Source organism: Chinchilla lanigera, unplaced genomic scaffold (assembly GCF_000276665.1).
Source record: "Chinchilla lanigera isolate Chin_1 unplaced genomic scaffold, ChiLan1.0 scaffold00226, whole genome shotgun sequence".
NCBI lineage: Eukaryota > Metazoa > Chordata > Mammalia > Rodentia > Chinchillidae > Chinchilla > Chinchilla lanigera.
This window is the reverse complement of record NW_004955627.1, coordinates 86,335-94,781: the sequence shown is the minus strand read 5'-3', so window position 1 is coordinate 94,781 and position 8,447 is coordinate 86,335. Positions and strand designations below refer to the sequence as shown.

At 57.7% G+C, this 8,447-nt stretch overlaps 1 long non-coding RNA gene across 1 annotated transcript; it reads left to right on the top strand.

Moving 5' to 3' along the window:
- The first annotated feature begins 3,561 nt into the window (after positions 1–3,561).
- LOC106147655 lies at positions 3,562–8,093 on the top strand. Its single transcript, XR_001232590.1, has 2 exons — positions 3,562–4,412; positions 7,051–8,093. It is a non-coding gene; the product is annotated as an uncharacterized LOC106147655 (long non-coding RNA).
- Positions 8,094–8,447: the final 354 nt, after the last annotated feature.

The following is an 8,447-nucleotide window of genomic DNA, read 5'->3' as shown; positions in this document are numbered from 1 at the left end:
CTCTGCGAACTGGGCCAGCTGAGCGAGTCCCTTTCGCAGGGACTATTTTTATCTCCCTTTACAGTCTTTCATCTCGGGAGACGCACGTTTGGGGAGTACGGGGAGCCCAGTGTGCGCAGCCCGAGTTGGCAGGGTGTCAAACCTGAAGTGCCGGGCGTCTTGGAGCTTCTGCACAGAAAAAAATCGAGGAAACTCCAGCAAACGTGGAAAAGGGGGCAGCGGCAGCTCTCAGGAGGGTGGCTTGGGGGCTCTGAGGCTCCCTGATTCTTATCTTGGGGGCCTGGTCCAACGGGGGTCCCAGGGCACCCTGGAGTCACGTCTCCCTGCCCTCTGCTTGGCATCTGCAAGGACCAACACGTGGACCTCCTGGGCAAGAGGCCGGCGCTCATTCAGGTATGCGGAGCAGCCGGTCCCAAGGAAGGCAAGGACGTGTGACTGCAAGGCTCAGAGTCAAGCGTGGACCAGCAGAGCCCCAAACCCTGCAGGCTGCGCCGGTTACCCACCGCCAGACTTGTACCCTCCAAACCCATGCTGTCCAGCAAGGTGTTCGGAGCTCCTTGGGTGTTCGAGCCCTTGAAAAGTGGTCGGTGATATTGAGATGTGTTGCGGATGTGAACAACCCACTGGGCTCCAAAGACAGCACAAAAGAAGACTGCACACCATCCAATGATGTTTTTATATTCATTACATTTAAGACAGTGACACTCTGGGTGCAAGGAGATTAAGTAAAATATTCGGTTAAAGTTAATTCACCGGGTTGGTTTACTTTTTAAAACATGACCCATTTGTAGGAAAATGGGTGCACCTTGAGACTGTAACGTTGAGTGAAATAAATCAGACGCACAAGCTTCAACAAATCATGGGTTCTCTCAGATGAGCAACCCAAATTATAAATAAAGAGCAAAATAAAAGGTAGGTGATAGAAGTGGGGAGACAGATCATCTTCAAAGGAGAAGGGGGTCAGGAGGGGAGGAGGGGAGGCAGTGCACGGAAAGGGGCTGGAAGAGGCACTAAGACGTGTTATGTACGTGGACCAGCTCCACACAGGGAATGTAAACATCATGTACTACACGCGTGCACTAATAAAAATTTTTAAAAAGAAAAATGCACATACACACACGAACGGCCCATAGAAAATTTATAATGACTTCTGTGGCTGGCTTTACATCTCTGTCAGGCAGCACTGCTCCAGAAGGGGCTGGAAGCCTGTTACCAGCGCTCTCTGTCGGTGGTGAAATTATGAAAGGCCCCCTCCTTTATAACTGCTCTGTCTCTTCCAAGTTTTACAGCAAGTGCAAGCAGAAACAGCACAGCTGGAAGGCGGGGCTGGACTAAGCAGCTGCCCCAGAAGTGTGAGTGTCAGCAACTGCGCTGTGGGAAGGGGCCCAGGGAACAACCAGCGAGTAGCGGATGCCACAGATTAGAACGGGAGGTCAAGGTTGGAGAAGTCAGGGGCTTGGCAGGCAGGAACCCAAATGAAGGGTCGTGGGGAAGTTTATCAGTGAGACACAGGAAGTGGTTTCAGGGATGGCTCAACCCAGTAGGGGAGCCTTTTCAGAAGTACACAACAGGAAGCTGTTCTCTCTCTCTGGGCCCAGCTGAGAATGGGCCAAATGTTGGGAGGTCCAGGGGAGAAAAGGGCTGGCCTTCACCACTCAAGCAGCAAGATTCCCATCTAGCCAACCCCTGTTACAGGGCCAGGCACTGTTTCACACCCTTCAAATGTATTCATTGATTGACTCCTCAGTTACACCCTATGATATAGGAACCTTTATAGTCCCCAGCTCCCGGATGGGAAGTGCGGTGCCCTCTGTAACTTGCTCTGGGTCACAGCTAGTGGGCCAGCCCCGTAGTGGGGTGAATTACCCTTCCCAGCCACCAGGGGCACTGTTCACAGCCTCCAGAAGCCTAACCAGACCTGTCCAACCAAAATACAACACGTACCAGGTTTTAAAAGAATATGTGGCAGGGCGTGGTGGCGCACTCCTGTAATCCCAGCACTCGGGAGGCTGAGGCAGGAGGACTGTTCTGAGTTCAAGATCAGCCTGGGCTACACAAAGTGAGCTCAAGCCCAGCAAGAACAACATAGCGAGATCCTGTCTCAAAAAAGGAAAAAAAAAAAAAAAAAAACAGAATATTCATTTTGTGTTTTATGTAACTTGGTCTGTCTGAAATATTATCACTGTGACATGGGAGTCAACATAAAATTGATTAATGAGAATTTACATTCTTGTTAGTGTCCCATTTTTGAAATCCAGCCCCCTTTTTACCAGGTGTGTGCTAGGGACTGGGCAGCCGTATGTCGCTGCGGTTCTAGTACTGGACAGCTCAGCCCCCGAATCTGCAAACTTCAAACCAAGATCTCGTTCCTGGCGGCCCATCGGCTCCCCAGATCTGCTGCCCTGGCTGTCAGTGCTGGCTGGGTGGGGGCCTGGGCCGGGAGGACTCTGAGACGGTGTCTGGTTCTGTGAGGAAGAGCGCTGTGATTGATTAGCAATGTCTGCCACAAGCAGAGAAGGGATCCCTGAATGCAGACCGGCGGGGGCCACGCCTGGGCATGGAAAGCGGCCTGTGCAGGGGGCCCGTGGGTCAGCTCCTCGGTCTGCCGGTCATCTTTACTGTCCACAGTGGGCCAGGCTCCAGGCGCACCCGCACGGACATCAGCAGCCCTGGTCTGCAAACCTGGAGGCTGTGAGCGCGGATTCCCTTACATAGTGGGGCTGGGGAAGGAGTTAGCGCACAGTGGGTGCGCAGCAAGTGGACGCTGCCGTCTTCCTGCTTACAGCTCCGCGTCCCTGTCCTGCCCCCCAGTTCCACTAAGGACACGAGCGGAGGACGCGTGGCCAACTCCCTCCCAGGAGGCCAGCGGCTCCTCACAGTGCGTGCCCGGATTCTCTGCTGCGGTCAAGGCTGCCCAGGCCTCCTGCTGGATGGCTCCCCGCAGGCCCCTCGGGGGCCCCTCCTGCAAGGCCGAGACGGCCTCGGGCTCCGCAGCTCACACAGTCACCCTGGCGGCTCCAGCAGGCTCCGGTAGGGCCCCGCACGTACCAGCCAGCCGATGAGGCCGTGACGCTCCGCCAGTCCTGCGTTTCTTAATAACTCCTGCCCAGCCGCTGTTGACAAGGACGTCCTCGGCCCCGCCTCCCCGTGCGATGCTGGCTGCGCTCCAGCCGCGCCCGTGGCGGTCCCCGTGGCCTGCGCGAGTTAACACCTCTCCCAGGACACCTCAGGGCTCTTCTGGGGAGGAATTCACATCCAGCAACATCTGGCCCAGCACGCACAGTGAACGGCGAACGCGCCCGCAAGGCGGCCGCTGCAATTAGGGAACAACTAGATTTCCCTAAGTATGACGAGGGAAGTGATTCTCCGGCCAACGGAGTTTAATCAAAATGTTTTATGCAAGACGTATCCCTGACCCTGACAAATCTTCCCCCTCTTGCTGGAAATTAAACAAATATATTGTCAGTGCGAGTCCAATGAGCGCATAAACAGCTGCAGGCCGGCGCGGTCACGAGGTTACAGGGTTTCAACAGACCCAGATGAGCAGGGATGGGAGGGAAGCCTCGCGCGGTCCTTGGGGCTTTACGCAGCTCCCGCTGCCTGCGAGAGGCTCGGGAAAACAAAGGCTTTCTGCCTTGCCCGGTCCTCCCCAGAGCAACGCCCTAGCCACCCCGTAGCCGTGCGTTCTGAACGGGGTTGGAGCCCGCCGCTGCTCCGACTCCTGCCACCCTTCCTGCGCGCATCTGTCCCCCTGGCAGCCTGCACCCCAGTTGTCTCTGCATCCTGGCGTTGAGGACAATGCCTGGCACCCAGCGGGCCATGGACAGCTGCAAGTGGAGCAGGAGGGGCTGGCAGGGCCCCAGGACCTTGGCTTCAAGGAGGCCGGCTCGGAGCCGGGCGGCTGGTTCAGCTCTGCCAGGCTGACACTACACCAGGCTCAGTTTACCCACCAGGAAAGTGGGCGTCACGACAGACGGCTTCTGCTGCGCTTGCAGCGAGCGTGAAGCGAGGTGGCAGACACATCTGGAGCAGATGTGGTGCAAAGTGGTGGTGACAGCAGCTGGGGGCTCACGCTGCCTGGAAGCAACGCTACAGTGCCTCCGTGGCACGAGGACAACCGAAGTGGGGAGCAGAGGGTGGCTAGGAGAGACGCCGCGTGGTGGCATCCCTGAGGGTGTTGGCCGTGGGCTGGGTCTTGAAGGCCGGGGGACCCAGGACTGGAAAGGGGCTATCGGGGAGGTCCTCGGGCAGCCGGGGCTTGTTCACGGCCCTCTGAGGCTGACGCCCATCACGGTGTTTCTGCAGGTGTTTCTGGTCAAGTTTAGCCTGCTGAGTCCCAGTCCAGGTCTTCCCATGGGCTGCAGAAAAACCAGCTGAGAAAACAGAAAATCCCCGTTCTCTCCAGCTGCAGGGTAAGTTCAGGCTAAGGAGCCGCAGGAACGACTCTGCCTCGGTCCTTGGGGTGAGCTGCCTGGGGGCTCGGATGCCAGGTGCAAGGGGTGCTGGCTGTGCTCCCGTCCTCTACGTGGTGTGGGCAGCTGGGCAGCAGCGACGGGCACAAAGTTGCAGTGCCCCCCCCCCACGCCCTCCGCCGGGGCTCTCGTGGGAGGAAAGTCCTGGGTGGGCCTGGGGTTCCCCTGTGGACCCTCATGCAGTTTCCAGAAAGCTGCGCACACCCCGCCATGGAGCAAACACAGGCTCCTTCCCCACGCGTCAGTCCTGCGGCCTCCGCAGCCCTGACTTCCGGGGGCGGGGCGGCGGCCAGCCGTGGAAACAGCGCGAGGCATGGGTTCTGGGCCAGACAGGCTGCGCCTCCTTCCGTATTGACGGTGGAGGAAGGAGAACCCGGGTCAGAGAGGACCCCGCCTGCCCCCGTTCCAGCTTAGAGTGCCTGGGGCCGAGCCCCTCCTCGCTGCGCCCTGACCCGCCCGGGAAGCAAAGGGGAGCACCCGAGGGAAAGCAGAGACCAGGCTAACCTGCGGCCTTGGCCTGAGTCTCGGGGGCTGGAGGAGAGGCGGGGACGGCCGGATCCTCGGCCGCCCTGGACAGGAGCAGGAAGGGTCCCTCGCTCCCCGCCACAGATCGAGTGTCCGCTGGCAGGGTGGTCACGGGGGTTAGTCCTCTCCTGTCCCTCATACTCCAACGCCAGCGCTCATTCTGTAGAGACTCTCTGCGGCCGTGCCAGGCAGCTGGACTCTCACGGGGGGACCCTTGGCCCACGGGACCCCAAGCTGCCACAGCCAGATCCTCCCATGGCCCATCGCCTGCCCCGGCCACCCGGCCAGCGGAGTCCACTCCTGGGATGACACCCATTCCAGCGGGCCGGGGGCAGGCAGTTTGGCACCTGGCCTGGGTGGGCACCAGGAGTGCCAGGGGTGGCTCAGAGGGGAAGTGTGCTGAGGGGAGAGAGGTGAGAGGGACGGAAGCAGGAGCCACATGACTGCCAGGCTTAGGAGCCCGCTGTGCCCTCAGACACAAAGCACAGGGCAGGCCGGGCAGGAGTGGGCGCAGACTTCTGTGCCCAGAGCCACAGGGAGGACAGCCCGGTCCAGTCACCCGACGTCAGGAGGTGGGCGGCCTCCTGTGCACAGCTCACCCGGGCTGGGATTCCCCAAAACCCCAGGCCCTGCCCCCTGGTGTGGTGTGAGCTGGGTCTAGTCCTGGGGCCAGCAGCCTTGGCCTGCTTGTCATGCTACATGGTGCCCTTTAGTAACCAACCTGGGGTAGAAGGTCCTCAGCGGAGGGATCAGCGGAGTTGAGCTCTGAAGGGTGAAGAGGAGCTCAACCTGCAGATAAGGTAGAAAACGGCCTTCCAGACAGAGGAAAGTACACACTGGGGTGGGGAGGAAGACCAGCTCCACAGCCCAGGAGCTGTGGGAAATTGAGGTTCTATTTAGGAGGCCTTTGAGGGCCTTTAAGGATAAGAAGAATTGAGATTCAGAAGGACTGGGCACCTTTCTCTGCTGCAATCCTCATACCCAGCCCAGCGCGTGGCACAGTTGACTACAAGACCAGGCAAACTCCCCCACACACTCCCCACATGCTGTGAAAATAGTGTTGAACCATCTGATAAGCAGCAGTTGGCAGGAAGATACTCCTTCCTGTCTCAGGACCTTTGCATATGCTGTTCCTGCTGCTGCGTGTAGCACTGTTGCATACTCAGGACCTTGTTTCCTAGTATACTGTGTCTATATCTGTTTAGATTAATTTTAAACTGATACATAAAAATGTAAGGAGGATACCTATTAACAGAGTACTGTGTAACATTTTGACCCTTGTATGTGCTGTATCATGTTTAAACCAGGCTAGAAATTGTCCACTTCTTCTGTCTATCCGATGCCGTGTCTGTGTTGTGCCTGTTGGTTCTCCTGGCCTGCATGCCACAGCCCATCAGGAAATATTTATTGCTTGGATCCTTGTGCCCCAAATTCGGAAGTAGGGGCTCCGTATCACTTACTAAGTGAAATCCCTCAAATGAATGCCTGCGTAGCATCGCTGGCTGGTGTCAGAAGATGCAGCCATGCCCAGGGAAAAGAAGGACCGGAGGGGGCCTGGGGGGACCCTGTATCTCTGAGGGGAGCTCGGACACTCAGCACATGGCCCCTGAGGAAGCCACTGCCTCCTCCTAGAGCCCAGGTCTCTTTCCTGGGATATCTAGCTGGGAAGGCGATTCTCTTCTGGTCCCTACCTGCAATTTGCTTTCATTCCTGGCCCCCAGGTGCCTGTGTGCGGAAGGACCTGGCTTCCAGGGGGCCTGTGCTTGGGGGAAATTTTTCCTTAATTCTTTTTTACAGCCTCACTTTGGTGTGAGAGGGTTTGTTATTATCCCTACCTTCCTGAGCCGTGGCCAGCAAGCCCGAAAGGAGAACCATAAATAAAACTGTACTTAATATTCAAAGTCGGTGCAGGGAGAGGATGGATAGGGGGTGGGCATCGCCCCAGGGCGTGCAGGGCCCCAATTTCTGCCTCGAGGCAATTACTTTCAGCTCCGTGTAATCAGAACTGCTTCCTACCTCTGCCTTTTGTTTTTCTAACTTTCTCATTTAAAAGGAAGACAGGCGACACCAGATCCCATTTGCACTGTGTCGGCGAGATTACTCCGTGCCCTGCAGCGCCCTGGGCCTGGGGGACGGCAATATTTTACCTGGGAATCCGCCTTTGAAACATTGTATGGAGACAACGCCAAAGACAGAGCCACAATTTGACCCCTGGATTCTGAGGCAGTGGGGACAAATGCCTGGCAGTGGAATTAATTTATCTTGAGAAATAATAGAGCTCTGACTTTTACTTCCGTGACTTCAAATCCTCCTGACTGACTCTCTCCCAGCCCTGAGCTGCTGCTGGGAAGGAGGAGCAGAGGGGACTGTGCTGAAGGATGCTGGGGTGTGCTGTGTGACCTTCCGTGGGCTCTGACCCTCTCTGGGCCGCAGGTACCTAACACAGAATATGCTACTGAAGATAATAACACTCACATCGTGCTTCTGTAGTTGACACTGGTCAGGACCTGCTGCGAGCCAGGCGTCCTGCTGGGCCCTTAATGCTGCCATGAATCCACGAGAGACCAGCACCTCAGCAAGTCATTTGGTTGGTGCTGCACTTCTGGAAGCCCTACTGTGTGCAGTTAGGTTAGGCACTGGGTGTCCCCGCTGACCCAGAAGGCAAGGAGCTGAGAATCCCAGACTGCTTTTCTAGGACAGATGGAATACTGTGTGAACAGGGCCACCCGGAGGAAGAGGCTGCAGGCTTTGGAGAAAGTGACAGAGTGGAAGAGAGCAGCCCCTCTGAGGTGTTGACATTGAAGCAAACATGGCCTCAGGGCAGAGCAGCTATGCCGATATCAAAGATTGAGAAAGACCTGCAGGTGGCAGAATAGCACGTGCAAAGGTCCTGCGGTAGGTGGAGCAGATGGCCAGATCTGTCTGCGCCATGCACTGTTCTCGTGCCAGGCCCTGGGGCCTGATCCAGGACAGCCTGAGCTGCGAACTGGTCAGGGTCCACCGTGCCTGCTGGGATGTGGTGCATCAGCTCCTTCCCCTGCCTTGCTCCCACCCACGGGACCTCCCTTGGCCTCCCTGATAAGCCACTCGGCCTGACCCTTGTCTCTGAGCCCCAGTGGACAGCGTGGGGGTGTCGTGGAGCTGACTTGCTCCTGCCCGGGCTTCCTCAGGCTTCCTGCGGCTGTTGTGGTCCCCCTGTAACACCTCTGGTGAAATCAGTGACGTGGGCGTGGGCGGTGCAGTCCAGCCCCAGCCCGCCAGCAGCTCTCGCTCCCTCTTTTCTCCCCCTTCCCTTGTCCTGGTGAGGCCGCAGCGGCCAGCGGCCGGAAGCTGTGCTGTCCCAGGCCCCCGGCCGGCTGCACCCATCCTTCGGGCTCCCGGGAGATCTGAAAAGGTTAACGGGCTCCTGAAGGCTCCCGGCCAACTGCCAGGTAGCAGCCTGGAAGCCAG